Below are 21,632 nucleotides of genomic sequence, written 5' to 3' on the forward strand. Positions count from 1 at the left end.
AATTGGGGCTGAGGGGGACGGTTAACGGCTGGGAAGGGAAGCGGGAAAAGACAAAGCCACACTGGAATGAGTCCCTGGGCTGAAGCTAAATGGACACCCTAAAGCTAAATCACAGATATGCTGCCGCAGGGGTAGAACCTGCACCCTTGGCCTCTGAAAACAGGTTTCTGCCCCGTGAGCTAAACTGTACGGGGAGACTTTGGCAAACCCGTAAAGTGCCTGAAACCACTATGGCTTATTGCTAAAAGCAGCCAAGTCAGCAGGCTGTAAATTGGCCGAGTCAGCAGGCTTAGCTTAACCAAGGCGGGGGGGGGGGGGGTCTTTGGGTGCCACAGAGAGGGCAGCTTGACCCCGCGTCCTTCCTGATAAGAATTGTGTTGAAGTTGCTGATTCATGCATCTTAGAAGAGCAGGATGTGCCCCGGGAATGTCTATTGGGGCCTCAAGGCTGCAAACTCTGGAAAAACCCGCACCTGGTTAATCGATAATCAGAAGGAACCTTTTGCTGGACCACTGAAACTGCTTTTAACAAGTTTTCTTTAAGGGACATGTCTAATGTATAAATAAGGGGGAAAAGTTTTAGGTAGTGGGACTCTTTTTGGACTCTCCCTCTGGATACATCTTGCCGTCCCCACTGGCAGACGGAAGATTTGGCCACCGGAAGCCTGCCGCTGTGCCACTCGAGAGCCACCCTCAGCTTTGGTAATTCTCAAGAGTTGGGGTGTTTTACTAACCTTTTGCGGACGTGTGTAAGTGCTTGAGACTAAGTAAAGTTTAGCTTTAAGTGAAAGCACCCTTGCGTTGTCCTGTTTGTGCCAGCCATCGATCGGTCGGACGGCCGTGTCTCCCCTGATTTATTTCCTGACACCACCTCGCACAGAGTAAAAGTTACCAAGAGCTTTGGGTTGAAAGAACCCCGAGTAACAAAAGGAGAATGTCTACTAACGCTCACCACCAGGGCTTAGACCCCAGTGCCCTGCGCACACGCCCAGTCATGCCCCCGTTGCAGTCAGCTGCGGAGAGACCCACCCATTTCAGTAGAAGCAGACTTGGGCCTGAGGCATGAGAGCAATTCAGTGGGTCCCTTGTGAGTGGCCCTGCCATGGCCTGGGATGCTGTGTGGGTTGTGAACACAGCACACCTGCAAAAGCGGCTTCTCTGGGAGCAATAATGTGTCACTCAACCAATACAAACCCACTGGGGCAGCAACACCTCGTGCCTCTGGCAAGCCCGTGACCGGTCGTGTCTTGTTAACTGTGCTTACAGAATGGGTTACTGGAAGGGAAAGAATATTAACATAAGACATTTCCTAAATCTCAATCGACTGAAACAGCTCCATGGTACCCAGTCACTTAGGACTGGAAGTGAGGAAAGCCCAGCTAGGCCTAGAGAATGATGCAATATGTTCTTACCAATTCAATCTATCCCTGCCTTCGATGGGCTAGAAATGCCTGGCTGGACCAGTGACAAATATTTCCAGAGTCAGTGAACTCTTCTAAGGGTGTGAAAGGGGAAAAAAATAAGTGGATCCCTCTGAATACACATCCAGATCAGTGCAAGCCCATCTAGACCCTCAGAAGCAAGCCCAGCACTGGTTTTTAACTTGCACTCTCAGCTGAAATCCCTGGAGAGTTCTGATTAAAAACAATCAATAGCACAGCCTGCAGGATCATGCTCTGAGTGTTGGTTCTTTTAGCTCTATGAGACAGCCGGGGCCAGGTGCATGTGTGTGTGTAACATCTGCTGCGTGTGGAAACCCCTCTTTTGCACAGGCCAGCAGGTACTGAGTGAGTAAGTAGCACAAAAGCAGTTAGTTGTCCGGACCCATGTGATTTTTATTAAGTGATTGTGCCCCGAAGCTTCAAGCAGGGTGTAGGCCCGTTGTGCCAGGCGCTGTACAGAGATGTAATAAATGACAGATCCTGCCCCAAAGTCCTGATAGTCTAAAAGACAAAGCATAACAGGAGGGTGGGTCTGGCAGACTGGCTGGGGGTGGTGGAGACGGTAATAAAATTAATAAAAGGTGCCTAATTCTTAGCCAGTTGAGGGCAGTGACCACGATTTGTCACCTGGCTGGCCGTAACCAGGGTACAGTGTTCTGGGCCGTGTGTGCAAACAGCTGGGCCAGGCTGCAGCTGAATTGCTGAAGTCTGACTGTGATGATGTAAATGATCAGATCAGGCAAGCTGCATGGACTGCACAGCTCCCTGCCAGCTACAGTTACATGAAGGTCCTGAGCCCGATTCTCCCTTGAGTCACACCCTTGTAAGTCCTTAACTTCAGTGGCATTGCTCCTGATTTACCCCAAGGTAGCAGAGAAGGAGAGCCAGGCCCTCTCAGCAGATTTTGGGCTCTAGGAATAAAGTCCCAGGTTTTGATGCCAGCTAACAGGCCGATCTGCAGAAGCTGCCAGCCCAGAGAAGAGTGCTTAGAATTGCTCAATTCTTCCTCTGCTTCTGCTTTGAAAATGCATTGCACACATTTCCGTAGCCTTGTTTTTGCAATCCAGGGCTGGTCAGATGACAGCCCCCCTCCCCCTACATGCCAAGTTCTAAGCAGTGCACACTGCCTCTTGTTTCCTAACATATCAGAAAACAGTTTTATGCAAGAGCTAAACTTGGGGACCAGTGTGGCAAGAACAGACTTTTGTAACCTCTTTACTTGGGTGTTAGCAAATCGCTCAGGGAAAGGTCCTTCTGAAGTGGCCAGAGAGTTAAAATGAAAGAAGCAAAATGAAGAATTGAGATAAATAGAAAAGAAAATATATAGAATTATTCTTTGTAGCAATCCACAAAGCCAAGGTCAAGGCCTCATTGTGCTAGGTGGGGCACAAACCCAGAGTAAAGCTTTTCCCCAAGGAGCAGACAGTCTAAATAGACAGGACAAAGGATGATGGGGGAAACAGAGGCAGAGAGAAGTGAAATGACTTAAGAAGTCACAAAGCAGATCAGTAGCTGAGCCAGGAACAGAAGCCGGCTCTCCCAAATTCCCACCCCTAGTGAGGCGGTGTGGTTCCCCACCACCCCGGAGAGAAATGAATCCCTCCGGACACCAGAGTGGGTGAGCTCTGAGCCCACCCCCCAGAGGGTCAGGCATTGCTCCGGAAGTATAAAGGCCGGACCTTATACAATCATGAGTGGTGTGGAGAAAGGGAATAAGGAAAAGTTATTTACTTGTTCCCATAATGTAAGAACTAGGGGCACCAAATTAAATTAATGGGCAGCAGATTGAAAACAAATAAAAGGAAGTTCTTCTTCACACAGCGCACAGTCAACCTGTGGAACTCCTTGCCTGAGGAGGTTGTGAAGGCTAGGACTATAACAGGAGAACTGGATAAATTCATGGAGGTTAAGTCCATTAATGGCTATTAGCCAGGATGGGTAAGGAATGGTGTCCCTAACCTCTGTTTGTCAGCGGGTGGAGATGGATGGCAGGAGAGAGATCACTTGATCATTACCTGTTAGGTTCACTCCCTCTGGGGCACCTGGTATTGGCCACTCTCAGTAGACAGGATACTGAGCTGGATGGACCTTTGGTCTGACCCAGTGTGGCTGTTCTTATGTTCTTATGACCTCAGAGCTCATTGAGAGAGCAGATGCCAGGGAGGCCAGATGCCTCTGGCCTAGCTCACGATTGGGAAACCCAAGCAGGGGAGGGCCTGCTTCTCCGCTGCCACCCAACTCACAGGTGGCTGTCTCCCCCTCTCCCAGACCCTTTGGAACCTAAGGCCTGGGCTTGTTATTATATCCTGTTACTGCTCAGGCCTGACTCACCATTGCCCCGTCCTGCCCTAGGGCCTGGGCTCACTGTGTTTATTCGTAGCCTCACAAAGGCCGCAGAGGAAGTCTCCCACGGCCGGACTAATTCCCCACAAGGCATTGTCCCGAGTTTAGTGAGGCAGTGTGGTTCCCCGCCGCCCCGGAGAGAGACGAGCCCCGGCTAGCCTGTCTACACCACCCAATGGCCTACCCAGCAGGCCAGGCTGCCTTTTGTCAGACAGATGTAAAGTAACAGAGCTGTGTGTACAGGACAGCCACAGTCACAGGAGCATGTCTCCAAATGTCAGTTAATTGAGGCCTGGGCTATACCTGGACTTTACATCGGTACGGTTACCTCTCTGAGGGGTGTGAAAAATGCCATCCTACGCCCCCCGCCACCGATGTAAACAGCACTAGGTCAACATAAGAATTCCTCCGTTGACCTAGCGAACACCTCTGAGGGAGATGGATTAACGACAGTGATGAGAGAACCCGTCCCATCAGCACAGGTAGTGTCTACACTAAGGACAGATCTACACTACAGATGTTCACACTACACGTGTGAAAAATCCACGCCCCGAGCGACAGTTACACCGACCTAGCCTCCCGTGTAGACAGCGCTATGTCGATGGGAGAGGTTCTCCCGCCCCTCGGAGAGGTGGATTAACCATCGGTGTACAGTAGCAGTGTCTTCACTGAAGCACTGCAGCTGCACGGGTGCGACTGTACGCGAAGCACTGTGCATGAAGACAAGCCCGGAAGCACGACAGCGGGGCAGCTGCCGCGTTTTAAGGGTAGACATTCCCCCAGTCATTCCAGGGGCTTGTCTACACCTAAAACACTGCAGTGCTTCAGTGAAGACACTACCTATGCCGATGGGAGAGGTTTTCCCTTCGGTGTAGGTACTCCATCTCCCCAGGAGGTGGCAGCTAGGTTGATGGGATTACTGTCTACACTGGGAGTTAGGTTGGTTTAACTGCCTTGCTCAGGGGTGTGGATTTTTCCTAATTTCCTAGCATAGACCAGGCCTAGCAAAGCAAATCCCGTTGTGATGTGGAAGCTTTTGACACATCACTAGATCCTTTTGTCCCCAGCGAGGCACCTAAGGGCTTGGATACACTTGCAAGTTAGAGCGCATTAAAGCAGACCCCGGTGCCCTAACTCACGACCCATCCACACTGGCAAGGCACTTAGAGCTCCTGGACTCTGCAGCTGGAGCGCTCCTTGTAATCCACCTCCAAGAGGAGCATAAAGCTTGCTGCACCTCGGATGAAACGCCCCAGCATCAGTGTGAATAAGGTGTTGCCTTACTGTGCTCTGATTGGCCTCCGGAAATGTCCCATAATCATAGAATCTCAGGGTTGGAAGGGACCTCAGGAGGTCATCTAATCTAACCCTCTGCTCAAAGCAGGACCAATCCCCAATTTTTGCCCCAGATCCCTAAATGGCCCCCTCAAGGATTGAACTCACAACCCTGGGTTTAGCAGGCCAATGTTCAAACTATTGAGCTATCCCTCCTCCCCAAGTCCCCTTAAGTCAAGTGGCCACTCTTGTCATTGTTTGGAATCGGCTGCAGGAATGCGGATATGCCCTTTCAAAGCTCCGTTTCTGACAGCCGGCTGCTTATCTGCTTCGGAACAAAGCAAGCATCGGTGTGGGATGCTGCTTGCTGTATGAGAGAGAGGCCGGGGGGGTGGGGTCTGCTGCTGTCTGAACTTACAAGACAGCATGCTGACATGCTCTCAGCCCCCCAAAAACCCACCTCTCTCCCCCCATATACACACAACACACTCCCTGTCACACTCCACCCCACCCCCCCATTTGAAAAGCATGTTGCAGCCACTTGCATGCTGGGATAGCTGCCCACAATGCACTGCTCTCTGTGGCATTGCAAGAGCTGCTAATGTGGCCACAGCTGCACTTGAATCTGGCAGTGTAAACACACTGCAGCGCTTTCCCTCCTGCGCTCTCCGAGGGCTGGTTTAACTCACTGCACTCTACATCTGCAAGTGTAGCCAGGCCCTAAGAGTAACACTAAATGCAGGAAGAAAGCTTTATCCAGTGTTTAGCTGAAGGAGACAGAAGGGAAATAAGTGGCAGGTTAAATAATTGACCCTTCGTATGCTGTTGGCAGCGTTGTAGTAGCCGTGTCAGGCTCAGGATACTAGAGAGACAAGGTGGGTGACGTAAGAGCTTTGATTGAACTAATCTTGGTGGGGGAGAGAGACGAGCTGTCGAGCTCCACAGAGCTCTTCCTCGGGGCTGGGCAACATCCTCAGAGTGTCACTGCTAAATCCAAGGTAGAACAGGCCAGCTGGTCCAATACAAGATACCAACTCACCCAAATTTTCTCCTTCGTATGCTGACACCCTCCAGCCAAATGATTGCTTCAGAACACTCTCCACTGCTTAGCACCTTCTTCTTCTTCCAGTTTAACACGGATATTGTGGTAGCACCAAAAGCTGCAACAAAGTTGTGCCCCGTTGTGCTAAGTGGTTCACCAACATAAAATAAATTATGAGTATAAAATGCTCCCCTGCAGGTTTGGTCGCATTTTACTCGCCCTCTGGGGGGCCTGACCCAAAGCCTATGGGAGTATGTCCGCTGGCTTTGGATCAGGCTCTGTATGTCTATGCAGGGTGCGAGCCAGTGGAAAATCAGCTTAGCGCTGTGTGCTTGGTATTTCCAAAGGGTCGGGCGCAGTTCTGCTTTATGCCGAGCAGTATAATGATTCTGCTGGTCATAACCACTATAGTTAAGTTGCAAACACTTTTTCCGTGTCAGCTATTTTCACCCATTCATAACATTCAAGATTCTGTGAGGGACCAGACGTTTATACCAGAATATCCAGTGGTATAATGGGTAATGGGAACCAAAGTGCTTCGGAAGGGAGATTAAACCTCCTGCTTCAGGGTTTAAATAAATCTCTGTTGGGGTTAGGAGGAGATGTATCTAGAGAGGCAGATTAGCTCAGATCTGTAGGGCTTTCTACACCTTTGTAAGAGGCAGCTGGTATTGGCCACTATCCAAGTCAGGACATTAGGCTAGATGGACCTAGGGTCTTATCCTGTCCGGCAGTTCCTGTTTTACAAAATCTTTACTTTTGGGGCTTAAATGTTCCCTCCTCGGTCACTTCCTCTGTAGGGGGGTTGTTTTTTAAAGTTTACTTGCAAAGTTTTAAGAGGGTTAAAAAAAATCTTTTTTCCCATGAACACAAAGGTTCTCCCCACTGTCTCCTCCTGGGGCTAAATCACAAACCGGTGATCTACGTAACATCGGCCACGGTGCGTGAGCAGGCCTGACTGCTGATGGTGCGCTGTGCTGAGTTTGAACCGATGGGCTTTCTACAGACACAACTTTTGCAAATGCGAACTGAGCACGTGCAACAGGAATTTCTGTTAAACCGTGGTTCTGCTCTGAAATGGGGCTAAGTAATAACTGCGTCGTCTTCCTCAACTGGGCAGCTCCGAGGGTGTATTTGAAATCAGATGCGCTGGCTTTTAGGGATGGATGTCCGTTTTTCCAGCCCCGTTAGCTCTGGGGAGACACCAGAGCTCTGGGAGGGGGAGTTGGGGGCTATTTTGCCATGTGCATCACCAGCAGAATCGTTTACAAAGTTCCAATCAATGCGGGGGCGGGGTGCGTGAGAAGGAAAGAACCCGGTTTGGCTCTCGGGGCACGATCCTCCCCTGCCTTGGCCCTCGGGTGAATCATTTACACCTGCACAAAATGCTCCCGAGTCAGAATCCTCACTTCCACCAGCGCTGCATCGTACGCCCACTTGGCCCAGGTGTAGATGATTCTGCAGGAGACAAGGCTGGGGAAGTCGGCCGCTCCGATCCCAGAGGGGCTTGCAGGGCTGGTAGTCAGAGCCCTCCCTGCCCATGCCCTCAACCGTTTTACATGTAAACAGGGCCCGTTTGATCTGGAGTCAGAGAGAGGCGATAAACTTGGATCCCCATGGTGTCCTTTTCAGGGTCGTTATGCCCCTAAGGCTCAATCCTGCACTCACTGAAGTCAGCGGGAGTTTTGTCAGGGGGCGTGACAGAGCCGCTAAGACAGATGCATTTGGGACAGACCAGCCGTGCTGCTGTTTGGTTACCGGTCTTACCTCCTTCTTCAGGAGCTGGGTTCGTATGGAAGCTGAGTCACTACATGCACGTCTGCCCCACACACTGTGAGCAAGGGGGCTATGTGTCCCCTGCTTGCCCTTCTCATGAGCTAAAGTGACTCTGTTGAGGAGGGGGTGAGGGAACGGCCAGGAAGGAAGCGTCGCTTTAAGAACCATGGCTAGGTTTGGAAAGAGGCTGGTTAATTTGATCTTTGTAGATAAGGGGCTAAAATAAGGGTAAATAAATCTCATGCTTCAGGGCATAAGCAAGTCGCTGCAGAGGCCAGGAAGGAATCCCCATTCCACACTACACAGCTGGCTAGGGTGGATTCTGGGGCAGGCATCACCACTCTGAAGCATGGGGATAATAAACTGTGTTCCAAAGGGAGCAAGGGTATTTCTTGGCCACTCCCCTCTCAATCCGGACTGCAGCTGTGTGTCGTAGGGAAGGCAGCCCTGCCTTTTTGTAGGGTGCCTGGGAACGTCATGGGATATTTAGTATTCAGCATGCATTGTCTTCAGACTGCTGTAAGGGGTCATGTATAGGGCAGATCTCTGCTTTTTTTCTGGGGGAAGCAGCCAAACATGGATCTGTGGTTGCTGTCAGAGAAAAGGGGGTGAACGAAGACCAAAAGATATGGCAGCTGCCGGAGGTGCTCCACATGATCTGGGAGCTGCTCCTATAGCAAGGCTAACAGGGAGCAGGTTGGATCTGCAAGGGGAGCCTTAAGAATGTGGGTAGCAGCTGTGCCCAGGGGTACAGGACTAGCTGCATCTCTGTCCTCTCCCTGATGTGCCAGGCCTCATGCCCTTACCTCTCCTGGGGTGGAATCATGTGATTCTCCCACTCTTAGACCAGGGCCTGGCCTATAGCCCCGTGAGATTCACCTGTGCCTACCCCAGCAGCTCTGTCTGGGCTCAGCACCTGCTGTTCTTCCCTTTAGGAGCCTATGATTGTGAGGGAATTCACAGTGACCAGATGGCCTTGTGCAACCAAAGTAACGTTTAACCTTAACTGGAGGAACATAAGAGGAAAAGGATTTTAAATCAACAGGCTGTCTGACGTAAAGCCCTACCACCCTGTGATGGGGCCCCAGGCAGGCCTACCTACTCCAGACATCCCCAGCACTGTCTGTCCATCTGGTCAACTTCTCAGCAACTGCTCCCCTGGCCTCTGGACCGAGAGCAACCTTTTAATTCTTTGCAGTCCTTGTGCTATGCTGGTGCCCAGCCTTGGCATATGATCTCTGCGACTGGGGCTGAGCCCGGAGGTAGGATCTTCACAGAGAGGAGCTCAGGCATTGCCTCTGTCACCCTGAAGCGTTTACCAGGAGGTAGCTTATCTGGAGCTACTGTTTCCCTTCCTGCTTGTTTTTTCCAAGAGACAGCTATTAAACTGAACCAACGTAGTCATACAGGACCCATCCTGTAACCAGATCACAATTATTACAGAGCAGCGCCCCGTCTGCCACAGCCCGGCTGGGCCACCACGGCAGGGAGACCAAATGCTTTTTAAATAATAAAACCGTGCTGCTGGGGGACGTAGTATATAACACGATGTAGCCTGCCAATGTATTCCAGCCGCAAGGCAGTGCTGGGAGCGCTTGTGCGCTTATGCTGTCACCTTAAGGCAGCTCCGTGGAGCTACACTTTTGTGTGCATGTAAGTGCTAGTGAAATACTTGTTCAAAGGCTTCGTGCACAGGAGCTGAGCAGTAGCATTGAGCGGGTCCAGCTGAGCTCAGGGAACCTGTGTGCTAGGCACAGTACATAACACTTTGTGAGAGAAAGGTCTTACCCCAAAGGACTTACAATCTAGGCAGGCAAAGGGCGGGAGCACGGGGGTATCATTGTCCCCATTTCACAGAGGAGAACTGAGGCCCAGAGACACTAAGTGACTTGCCCAAAATCACACAGGGGCTCGGTGGCAGAGGCAGGAATTAAACCCAGCTCTCTGGAGAGCCCGTCCTGTGCCACAAGGCTATCTGCCCCCTTCAGTCTCCTATCTCAATCCTCTGCTGCTGCATACCATCCCACCCTCGTGCCCCCCTCGGCTTCCCAGGAGGATGCAGTGAGAGTTCACAAGCCTACAACAGCATCACCCCGGGTGCCTGTGGGGTTCTTCCGACACGGCCCTGGGGCGACAGTGGAGTACAGCACAAGGGAGGCAGCGCTGGGCTTGAGGGGACGCGACCTCCCTCTCCAGCGACCTTGGCTTCGCACCTGCACCAGAGGAGGGCTGCTGCTTGTGGAAAGCCCAGCAAGTGTCTACCCACTCCCACTTTCCAGGGGGCTCTCAGGCAGCCAGGGCTGCCCTCAGAGGGGCTGGGGCTGGTCCAGGGCTACTCAGATTCAGCACCGCCCTGGGGAAGCTGCTGCTGGGGAAGAGGGTTGAGCATCTACGGGCCTCAAATTAACGATGCCCTTCCTGGGCAGAGCTCCTAGAGCACAGACCCCCACGGGCCTTCCTCGGGGGGGCGGGGGGGTCACTCTTTCTCTCTCACACACAGAGATGGGAGTTTTCAGGCTGGTGGCCAGGAACGGGTTAAGGCTACCTTGGGATCTGGGTCCTGGTGAATGAGTGAGCAGCAGATGCCGTGGGAGGGCAGAGGCTAGTGCTGCCCCTACCCACACACTGGCAAAGGACCCAGGGAGGAGCAAGGCCTGTGGTGGTGGGGGAAGGATAGCTCAGTGGTTTGAGCATTGGCCTGCTAAACCCAGGGTTGTTATTTCAATCCTTGAGGGGCCCATTTAGGGATCTGGGGCAAAAACTGGGGATTGGTCCTGCTTTGAGCAGGGGGTTGGACTAGATGACCTCCTGAGGTCCCTTCCAACCCTGATATTCTATGAAAGGCAGCTGGGGTTCCTGGTGCCTGCCACTCTGTGTCATTGGCCCTGGGGAAGGGGCCATCCGGTATCTGCAAGCCAGCCGGCATGCCCGGGGGACTCGGCCCAGGGCTGAGAAGCGAAGCCCTTGCAGGGAAAGGCAAAGCGGGGATGGATTCTGAGCCAGCCTGGCCATTGCTAGCCCTCCCCTTCTGAGCCAGGCAAAACACACTGCCCTTCTCCCGCTCTGCTGCTGCAACGGGCAGGGCTGCCGGGCGGTGCCCAGCACCTCAGTCATAGCACTGCCAGGGCGCTGCACAGAGACGGTGCCTTGCACCGGGGTGCCCTGCCCATGGCAAAGCGTGGTACCCCCCCCTCCCCTGTCCCCTGCTGGGAGCCAGCCATGAGGCCTGGAGGTCGCCCTCTGCTGCCCCCTAGTGGCTGCTGCCTGGCACTCCTTGAAAGCAGAACCATTTGTTTAAAACTAGCATTTCTGCTCTTTGTACCGGTTCAGGGAGCCTGCCTTCCTCTTCCGCAGAGCCCACTGGGGACAGCGTGGGTCTCTCTTTGGACACTGAAACCCGCGAGACATTCAGGGGAGTGAAGGGGTTGAAGTCTAATTACCTTTCTGTGAGCGATCGCTAATGACAAAGGACACCTAATAATCCCCACCCCCCACCTCCCCCACCCACAAAGGAGCCCTAAGCAATGTACAAGGGGGCCTTGCCCACCCCTGCTCTGTTGGTGGGAGAGGTCAAGTGGCAGCAGCTTCTGGAAGCCTCAATGGATTGTGTGTTTCAGGTGGTGGTGGGGGCAGCGGGTGCAGCTCACAGAACTCTGGCCTCCTGCAGGAGCTGCTCTGTGTCCAGGTATCTATTGTGGTTTATCGAAAACTGTGTCAAAATTGTACGCTATCACTTTAAATGCTCAGCGGGGTTTCCTGGTCCTCCTTGCAGGTCAGGGGCTCTGTAGGGAAGCTAGCAGAGTCAGTCTGCAAAGAGCCAGCCTAGAGCAAGGTGGGATGAGTTGTGCCGCTCTGATTTAGGGAGCAGCCTGCTTTGTCTCTCTCTGTATTTGGTTCTTGTGTGTTAAGTTTCTGGATACTAAGAAATTAAAGTCGTGCTATGTTGCAACTTCCAAAAAAAATGTTTCATATTTTTAGCTATTTTCTCTGTTTGTGGTGGTGAACATAACACCTACGTGGCCCCCTCACTGTAAAATCTGCGTGCCTTTCAAGCGAAACTCACTATTTCTGTGTGTGTGTGTGTGTGTGATAGTGACAAAGCTACATTGTGTGTGTGTGTAGCTCATAGTGACAAAGCTACATTAAAGAGATGGGTTTTGTGTTTGGGCCTGATCACAGTGATTCTTGTGGCAGTCAGTTCCTTAATTGTTATTTGTATCACCGCAACACCTAGATGCTCCAGCCAAAATCAGGGCCCCAGTGGGAAAGGCACTGTACATACACATAGCGAGACAGTCCCTGCTCCAAGAAGCTTACAGTTTCACTAGGCCAGGCAGAGAAAGGGTGGGAGGGGGAACAGAAAGGGAAAGGTACTTGCCCAATGTCAGATGTAGTGCCAGGAGTTGGAAGCTAGGTTCGCTGAGTCATAGTCCAATGCCTTATCCACTAGCATGCTGTCCGGTTCCTAGGGAAGTTCTGTCTCCTGCTTCCACAGGCCCTCTATGGCTGACTGTTTCACCGTTCCCGTGGAATAACAACAATTAATAATACCTTTCCCTCATGTAGCCCGTTCCATCACACAGCTGTTGCGTAAAGTTAGGGGTCATGGAGGCAGAGTCATAGCTCAGGATGATCCCAGGGTGTGCTTTGAGTACCCAGATGGAGACCCCGCACTGGTCTCTGTATCCAGTGGGGAGCCAGTGTGGCGAGCCGCACAGTCCCAGCAGCTGTAGTGTTTGGTACCAGCCGAAGCTCACGCATTCCGCTTGGCTCCATTCCCAGAGACAACAATCGAGCCAGGAGCTCACTGCGGCATGGGTAACTGTGCTCAGATCCGTGTGTGTTAGTACAGGGCGGATTCTTCTGGCCAACCTCAGATAGCAACGAGTGGTTTTAATTGTTGTCTGGCCATCCATCACATTGAGGAATCCAATAGGATCCTGAGGATTTCATGTTCCAATCAACTGGCAGGTGCGGTCATAGAATCATAGAATATCAGGGTTGGAAGGGACCTCAGGAGGTATCTAGTCCAACCCCCTGCTCAGAGCAGGACCAATTCCCAACTAAATCATCCCAGCCGGGGCTTTGTCAAGCCAGGCCTTAAAAACTGCTAAGGATCCCCAAGAATCCCGCAAGGAGACACATCCCGAGAGGACGATGAGACGCCTGTGGCTGGTGCTATTGCTGATACAGGCATTGGCCGGGGCTGCCCTGGCTGGGCCCGTCCTGCAGCAGTCGCGGGGCGTGGAGGGTCCCGGCGCGGTGGCAGCGTGTGATGGGTCCTCAGCCCAGGTGGACGGAGCCCAACAGCAGCCGCTGGTGAGTCCTGCACCCATGGCCCTGAGCACGTCCCTGCAGGGAGGCTCTTTGCCTCGTGCCCCTTCCTGGGGATCCCTGGGGGGTGGGATGGGATCCGATACAGGGTCGCTATGGCAGGATGCTCTGCTTGGAGCCAGGGACCCTCCCTCCCTCCATCTCCACTGTGGGAATTACATCTCTCCACCCAGGGGATCCATGGGCTCCCCAGAAATGACGCTGCTCCGTGGGAGATTCTCAATGACCCCTACCCTGACCAGCTGAACCTTCTGTAATGGACGGGGCTGGACCCTGCACCCAGCTTCCCCTGGAAGTCTTCCCTGGGTGGCATGGGGGGTGGGGGGGCATCTGTAGCTGGGGAGGGCTGAGCTGTTGGATCGGCCACCAGCTCCTCCTCAGCTCTGGGCAAAGGGGCTCCCTTCAGAGCAGGAAACGTGAGCCGGGTCCTGTGGCCAGACTCCGATTATTCAGGGCTGAGCGTTAGGGGGCAGGGGGAAAAGGGATGACAGAGGGAGAACATGGGGAGAAGCCTGCCCGGAAAAGCCAGGGGGAGTGTGAGACGTCCTGGCTGCAGAGTGCCGCCTGCTGGATGTGCGGTGAGCGTCACCCCACCACAGGGGTAATTCGCTCTCGGTCCCTGTGGAGCATCAGCACCCAGCTCGCCTCCCCGCCTGCTCGGCCAATGAGAGTTTGCCGTGTAGAGGTAATCCCCCCCTCCCGTCACTCTCCCTGCAGCGAGCTGGGATGGCTCCTGCTCATGTATCTCCTACAATCAGAGAAGAATCGTAGAATCATCGAAGATTAGGGTGGCAATGGACCTCAGGAGGTCATCTAGTCTATCCCCCTGCTGAAAGCAGGACCAACCCCAATTAAATCTTGCCCAGCCCTGGCTGGGAGGTTCCTGCTTTGCCCCCAGGCTCCTAAACCTGGGAGCCCAGACGCCGCCCAGTGCCCAGGGCCCCGTCATGCCTGCAGGGAACAGAGGCCGAGCAGGGCCCATGGCTGAGCCAGGCAGGGCAGGGCCCACTTTGGACCCCGCCATTTCAATGCAGACAGGGCCTAGGCACAATAGATCAGTGGGCGTGCCCCCCTAGGGCCTGACGTGTCTCGTGGGGAGGACACGGGGCTGGCTGGGACCAATGCAAAGGGGATTCAGTGCTGAGGCTGCCGGACGCTGCCAGGCCCTTTGGTTCTCCCAGACTCGCTGCCTCGCAGCCTGGGCGGGTTGGGACCCACGCCCAGCGTCTCTAGTGCCAGCCATGGAGTGGGCCGCCATGGAGTCCGCAGGTGCCTCCAGTTCCTCCGGCCTCTAGTGCTGTGTCTCGCCAGTGTGTGTTTCAGGGCATGAGAGTGAGACGGACCATGCGGCCACCAAAGATCATATTTTGGAGACACAGCAGCTTCTCGATCCTACGCAAACACATCAGTGGGAGAATCGTTAATGGCTGAACAGACACAATGGCTGGGGAGGGGACGGCACCCCCAGTCATTTCCCTCTGGCTGGGCCCAGCCGGCCTCCCCTCCCCCACCTGTTCCCCAGGCCTGTTGTGCTTTCGGACAAGCTTATGCATCAGGAGTGAGCTTGCTGCTGGCTGTGGGGTACAGGAGTTCCCAGCTCCTCCCGAGCGCTGCGGGCAGAGGCCAGGCTGCCATGGGAGGCTCTCTCGGTCATGGGAGGCTCATTCCCTCTGAGCCAGGCGATATATCCGCTTTGCTGAGCCTGGAACTTCCTGTGTGTTTTGCATTTACCCACTTGCATCAATAAAAGCAGGAACCTCTGAGCCAGGCTCCCTGGTGTGGTGCGTGGAGGAGAATCGACTCCTCTCCCAACGCTCAGCGCCCTCACTCCCAACAGTCTCAGCTCAAAGGGGCGCATGGAAGGGTTCCGTAGGGGTCCCTCACTAACACTTACGATTCTCAGACCATCAGGCTCTGGGTGTCGTAAATTTGGAACCCAGAAACTGAAAGAGTCAAAATCCATGGCCACTTTGGGAATATTTGACCTTAATGTCTCCATGACTGTGAGGCCACGTGCCCCGTCCACTAGCTCTGAACTTTAACCCCATCACTGGAGACCACGATTTACAAAAGTGTCTCATCAGTTTGGGTGCCACACTCCAGTAACACCTTGATGTAAGTGATATTCAGACTCATCTCAGCCCCCACAGGTGGATTGGCTGGGCCCTGCAGAGCGGCTCAAGTTGGGCCCCCAAACTCACCAGTCACTTTGGAAAATCTTGGCCTCTGGTTTATCCCAGCGGCAATGCACCTCAGCACAGCCCTGACCTGCTCCCTGTCACCGGGCAGGAAATGGAAGCAGAGTCGCATTGAACACACACAGGCTGCAGCACCTGCTGCCTCAGCCAAAATAATTCATGTAATTAACCCTTTACTGGCGCTGCCCTTTCCTCCTCCTCCCCTCCTCCCTTGTGCACACACAAGCCTAGAAGTTGTACACACGGGTGTGTGGGGATTACCCAAGCCTCAGGGGGACTTGACCTTCCCTCAGACAGGTAAGAGGGGGGTCGACACTGAGATTTTCATTCAAATTCCCCACGTTCCCTTCCCCAGGTTCGGCTCCTCTCGGTAATGAGAATACAGGGAGTGCAGACAGGGGTGCAGGAGGGGGCTAGTGTTTTGAGCACTGTGGTGTCTAACCCTGCTCAGAGCAGGCCTGCACACCATGGGGGGTAAAACACACTCACATACCTTCCTAGTCACCCTCAGTCCCCCTTTTCCTGACATCACCCCGGGATGCCGCGTTCCAGCCCAGTGGCTCTGAGCAGCTCTGCCAGGCAAGTGGTGGGAGCCCCACGGCTTTGACTCCTTTAACACTGGGCTGATCAGACGCCCTGGAGATGCAGTGTAGTGACTGTCGGGGCTGACGGCTCTGTGTGAGAGACTAAGTATCACCTACGAGGAATGGGGCAGAACAGTCTGTCCTAACTCAGCCTGCCCCTCACTCCCACCCCCAAACTCCCCAGGAGAGGAGTCTGTCCAGGCGCAGGGTCTATGGGTGACATTACAAAGTAGTTCTTGCTCCAGGTTTCCATGCGGTGAGGAAATCTGCTGGAGAGATCCGTTAAGTGGCAGTTTCAATATATTGCACACGAGGCACTTTCCTGTTTCGCTTTGGGAGGGGGAAGTTCCTTAACCCCCAAGGTACCTCCCCGTGTGGGAGAGAGGAAGGATGGTTAAAAATCTCTCACAACTGCCAGTCACTCACACAAACTCAGCCCCACACGAGGCCGAGGCCCCCCTCCCAGCGGAATTGGTAGCAGAGCTCGGTAGTCCCGTGAGGAGACGCAGCCCAAGGGGACGATGAGGCGTCTGTGGCTGGTGCTGCTGCTGGTTCTGGCGCTGGCCGGGGCTGCCCTGGCTGGGCCCGTCCTGCAGCAGCCGCTGGGCGTGGAGGGTCCCGGCGCGGTGGCAGCGCGTGATGGGGCCTCAGCCCAGGTGGACAGAGCCCAACAGCAGCCGCTGGTGAGTCCTGCACCCGAGGCCCTGAGCACGTCCCTGCAGGGAGACTCTTTGCCTCGTTCCACTTCCTGGGGATTCCCGGGAGGTGGGATGGGATTGGATACAGGGTCACTCTGGCAGGGACACTCCCTACACCCAACTCCGATGTGGGAATTACATCTCCTCACTCAGGGGATCCACGGGATCCCCAGAAATGACCCCGCCCCCTGGGAGATTCTCACTGATCCCTGCCCTGACCAGCCAAACCTTCTGTATGGGGCAGACCTGGCCTCTGGCCCCAGCGTCCCCAGACCATCTCCCGGGGTGGGGGCAGCTGTAGCTGGGAGGTTCCTGCTTTGCCCCCAAGCTCCTACATGCTGGGAGCCCAGACAACGCCCAGTTCCCAGCCCCCCGTCATGCCTGCAGGGGACAGAGGCCGAGCAGGGCCCATGGCTCAGCCAGGCAGAGCAGGGCCCACTTTGGACCCCCCACTGCAATACAGACAGGGCCTGGGCACAGCAGATCAGTGGGCGCGGCCCCCTGGGGGCTGACGAGTCTCGTGGGGAGGGGACGGGGCTTGGCTGGGACCAATGCAAAGGGGATTCTGGGCTGAGGCTGCTGGACACTGACAGTCCCTGGGCTTCTCTCAGACTCGCTGCCTCCCAGCCTGGGCGGGCTGGGACCCACACCCAGGGCCTCCCCAGTGTGAGCCTGGAGTGGGCAGCCATGGAGTGGGCTGGGGCCTCCAGCTCCTCCGGCCCCTAGCGCTGTGTCTCGCCCGTGTGTGTTTCAGGGAGTGGGAGTGAGACGGGCCGCACGGCCGCAGATCTACTTTTGGAGACATGGCATGTACTCTATCTTACACGGAGTTGTCAGTAGGGGAAGCCGCCAAGGCTGAACAGACGTCTCAGCTGGGGAGGTCGTGGGAGGCTCATTCCCTCCGTGCCAGGCGATGAACCTGCTTTGCTGAGCCTGCAGCTGCCCGCGTGTTTTGCATTTATTCACTCGCACCAATAAAAGCAGGAACCTCTGAGCCTGGCTCCCTGGAAGTGGGGAGATGACTCCTCTCCCAGTGCCCATTCCAGGGGTACCGGAACGGGGGAGCGGAAGGGGGCAGGGGGCCATGGCCCCATCACTTTTAAAAGTGGGGCAGGGAGATCTGCCAGGGAGCTGCCACAGCATCAGATGTTCATTGGCCTCTGAGAGCTCGGCAAGGGGTGCTGGGGGCGGGTCGCACAGTGGGTGGGTAAGTGGAGGGTCCTGGGGCCCCAGCCAGGGAGGGTAGAAGCAGACAGAGGCACGTGTCCCTTGTCATTTTCCCAGGGAGACCCAGATCTGCTGCACTCCCTTCTCGCCCGGAGGGACCCCGCCCAGCTCAGCCAGTGGCAAGCTTGGGTTTGGTGGGGGGCATTTATCAGCAGGGAATCCCCCCATTTACAGCCCTGACTGCTCCGGGACACTAAGTTTCCTTCCTCTAAAGTAGCAGGGCCTGGCCGGCACCATTGCAGGTCGGCCACCAGCATGGATGGGCCACCGACCTGACTCTATTTAGAGCCAACTGATATCACTTCTTACCCCATGAGAGGGGCTGCTGTTTAATAACACAGGGTGTCCTGGTCTCATCTCTCTCACCCTCCCCAGTGCCCAATCACAAAGGGGATGGAACAGACATTGAAGGGGACTTATTGGCCGTTTGATTAAGTCTCTGAGTCATCTCTAGGCCAACATCTTCCGGTGTGCTCACTACTTTTCGCTCTCTTACTTTATAGGGTCCCCTCCTGACACATGCAGGGCCTGGGTTTCCGAAGGGCTGAGCAGGAGGAGGGGGCTGCTCAGGAGACTCAGACAATCAGGCTCTAGGTGTGGTAATTGGGAAACCCAGAAACTGAAACAGCCAAAATCCATGGCCACTTGGGAAATATTTGCCCTTAATTTCTCCATGGCTGTGGGGCTACGTGCCCCATCCACTAGCTCTGAATTTTAACCTAGTGACTGGAGAGCCACGATTTACAAAAGTGACTCATGAGTTTGGGTGCGCAACTCCAGACACCTTTGAGGTACGTGATATTCAGACACGTCTCAGGCCCCACAGGCGGATTAGCTGGCCCCCCAAGCTCACCAGTCAGTTTGGAATATCTTGGCGTCTGGCTTTATCACACAGAACCATTCCCAGTGGTGCAGGTATCTCAACGCACTTCAGCAAAGCCCTGAACTGCTCCCTGTCACCAGGCAGGAAATGGAAGCACAGTTGCATTGAACACAGCAAAAGAATTCACGTAATTTACCCTTTACTGGCGCTTCCCTCTCCTCCCATCCCTTGTGCACACACAAGGCTAGACATTGTACACATGGGTGTGTAGGGAACCCCAGGGCTCACAGAGACTTGACCTTCCCTTAGACAGGTAAGGGGCGGGAGGTCGACACTGAGATTTTTGTCTGAATTCCCCACCTTTCCTTCCCCTAGTTTGTCTCTGCCCAGTGGTGAGAATACAGGGAGTGCAGATGGATGCGGGAGGGGGGCAGTGTTTTGAACACTGTGGTGTCTAACCCTGTTCAGAGCAGGCCTGCACACCATGAGTGGGGTAGAACACACTCACATACTAGTCACCCTGAGTTCCCCTTTTCTTGATAACACCCCGGGACACCGCGTTCCAGCCCCGGGGGCTCTGAGCAGCTCTGCCAGGCAAGTGATGGGAGCCCCACGGCTTTGACTCCTTTTATATTGGGCTGATCAGACGCCCTGGAGTTGCCTTGTAGTGACTGTTGGGGCTGATGGCTCAGAGTGAGAGACAAAGTATCACGTTACAAAGTAGTTCTTGCTCCAGATTTCCATGCAGTGAGGAAACCTACTGGAGAGATCCATTAAGTGGCAGTTTTAGTGTATTGCACACGAGGCACTTGCCTGTTTCCCGGGGTGGGGGTGGGGGGTGGGGGGAGGGGAGGTGTCGGGAGAAGGAGGTTCCTAAACACCCAAGGTACCTCCCCGTGTGGAAGAGGGGAAGGATGGTTAAAAACCTCTCGCACCCGACAGTCGCTCACACAAACCCCAGCCCCACACGAGGCCGAGGTCCGTCTCCCAGGGGAATTGGTAGCAGAGCTCGACAGTCCCGTGAGGAGACGCAGCCCGAGGGGACGATGAGGCGTCCGTGGCTGGTTCTGCTGCTGGTTCTGGCGCTGGCTGGGTGTCACGGAGTCCCCAGGCGATGCTCTGGAACTGCTCCCCATGAAGCCAGTCAGGACTCTGGGGCAGTCGCCTTTCTGTGAGCAGCCTGTCTTCAGGACACAAAGCTCACGCAGCTTCCACCTTCCTGGGTCTGACCTCGGAGCATTCAGCATCCTCTGCCCCTCCGTGCGCTTCCCACAGCGAGTCCGCTCAGGTGGGGCTCCTGGGGAAGCCAGAGCGTCCTGCACCCCAACTTCGCAGTCAGACGTGACTCTCAGGCAGCCAGTAAAACAGAAGGTTTATTAGACGACAGGAACATGGTCTAAAACAGAGCTTGCAGGTGCAGAGAACAGGACCCCTCAGCTGGGTCCATTTTGGGGGGGGCAGTGAGCCAGACAACCACGTCTGCCCTTCACTCCATGTCCCATCCAGCCCCAAACTGAAACTCCCTCCAGCCCCTCCTCCCCTGGGCTTTGTTCCTTTCCTGGGCCAGGCGGGCACTTGATTCCTTTGTTCTCCAACCCTTTAGCTCTCACCTTGCAGGGGGGAAGGGCCCAGGCCATCAGGTGCCAGGAAACAGGGTGTCGGCCATTCTCTGTGTCCAGACCCCTGCACACACCTGCCCTCTAGGGCTCTGCAACAATCATACACCCTTACCCCACCACCTAGATACTTAAGAACTGCATAGGGGAAACTGAGGCACTCCCCCACTATTCAGAGGAAACATTAAGAACAGTCCCACTTCGTCACACCGGGGCTACCCTGGCTGGGCCCGTCCTGCAGCAGCCGCGGGGCGTGGAGGGTCCCAGCGTGGTGGCAGCGCGTGATGGGGCGTCAGCCCAGGTGGACGGAGCCCAACAGCAGCCGCTGGTGGGTCCTGCACCCAGGGCTCTGAGCACATCCCTGCAGGGAGACTCTTTGCCTCGTTCCCCTTCCTGGGGATCCCTGGGGGGTGGGATGGGATCTGATACAGGGTCGCTCTGGCAGGATGCTCTGCGTGGAGGCAGGGACCCTCCCTCCCTCCATCTCCACTGTGGGAATTACATCTCTCCACCCAGGGGATCCATGGGCTCCCCAGAAATGACGCTGCCCCGTGGGAGATTCTCACTGACCCCTACCCTGACCAGCTGAACCTTCTGTAATGGATGGGGCTGGACCCTGCACCCAGCTTCCCCTGGAAGTCTTCCCTGGGTGGCGGGCTGGGGGGGGGCAGCTGTAGCTGGGGAGGGCTCAGCTGTTGGATTGGCCACCAGCTCCTCCTCAGCTCTGGGCAAAGGGGCTCCCTTCAGAGCAGGAAACGTGAGCCGGGTCCTGTGGCCAGACTCCGATTATTCAGGGCTGAGCGTTAGGGGGCAGGAGGCAAAGGGATGACAGAGGGAGAACGTGGGGAGAAGCCTGCCCGGAAAAGCCAGGGGGAGTGTGAGACATCCCGGCTGCAGAGCGCCCCCTGCTGGACGTGTGGTGAGCGTCACCCCACCAAAGGGGTAATTCGCTCTCGGTCCCTGTGGAGCATCAGCACCCAGCTCGCCTCCCCACTTGCTCGGCCAATGAGAGTTTGCCGTGTAGAGGTAATCCCCCCCTCCCGTCACTCCCCCTGCAGCGAGCTGGGATGGCTCCTGCTCATGTATCTCCTAGAATCAGAGAAGAATTGTAGAATCATCGAAGATTAGGGTGGCAATGGACCTCAGGAGGTCATCTAGTCTATCCCCCTGCTGAAAGCAGGACCAACCCCAATTAAATCTTGCCCAGCCCTGGCTGGGAGGTTCCTGCTTTGCCCCCAGGCTCCTAAACGCTGGGAGACCAGACGCCGCCCAGTG

This window comes from Natator depressus, chromosome 2 (genome assembly GCF_965152275.1).
Source record: "Natator depressus isolate rNatDep1 chromosome 2, rNatDep2.hap1, whole genome shotgun sequence".
In the NCBI taxonomy this organism is placed as follows: Eukaryota; Metazoa; Chordata; order Testudines; family Cheloniidae; genus Natator; species Natator depressus.